Genomic DNA, 788 nt, shown 5'->3' with positions numbered 1-788 from the left:
TATATATACAATATACACACACACACACACACACACACACGCGCGCGCGCGCGCGCGCCGTGTTTGATTCAGTTTTTTTTATTGCGTTGAATGTATCACAATAAAATAAGATATCGAAGCTTTCACTAGCTGCAATAGATATTGTTCAACATTCATTGTACTATTTTGAGTAAAATTCCGACACATGATATTATTTTCTTACCACAGCGAAACATTCAAGCGATCCGACAATCAATCCTTTCAGATTTAAAGTGAAATCTTTGGTACCTCTTTGTAATAAAAAAAGTATCATTTTTTGAATGTATATGGGAGTCATATACCATTGAACGCTGTACCTGTAAAATAATATAACGATAATAAAAAGATCGAAAGTTTGAAAAAGCAAGAAATTTGTGCGATAATATTGATTTAACATTTAAAAAAACATACACTTTATTTTAATTATTTTACAGTTAAGATATATTTGCAGTTATTTTCAATATATATTATACATTTATACAAGCTATTTATGTGTGCAATATAAAATATATAATATTTTATAATCAAATTCTCTTACGCAGTAATGAATACATAATTAGTGTGATCTATAATATTTTGTCCAGTATAATTGGCTAGAAACATGTATAGAATACAAATTGATACGAATATAAAAGGAAATAATAATTCTTTGACATTAGCTTGAGATGAACTAAGCTGAAAAATCTAAAATACAATTATTATTGTTAAAGAAAATGTGTGTGTGTGTGTGTGTGTGTGTGTGTGTGTGTGTGTGTGTGTGTGTGTGTGTG

This window comes from Atta colombica, unplaced genomic scaffold, assembly GCF_001594045.1.
Source record: "Atta colombica isolate Treedump-2 unplaced genomic scaffold, Acol1.0 scaffold273, whole genome shotgun sequence".
NCBI lineage: Eukaryota > Metazoa > Arthropoda > Insecta > Hymenoptera > Formicidae > Atta > Atta colombica.
This window is presented reverse-complemented; position numbering follows the sequence as displayed.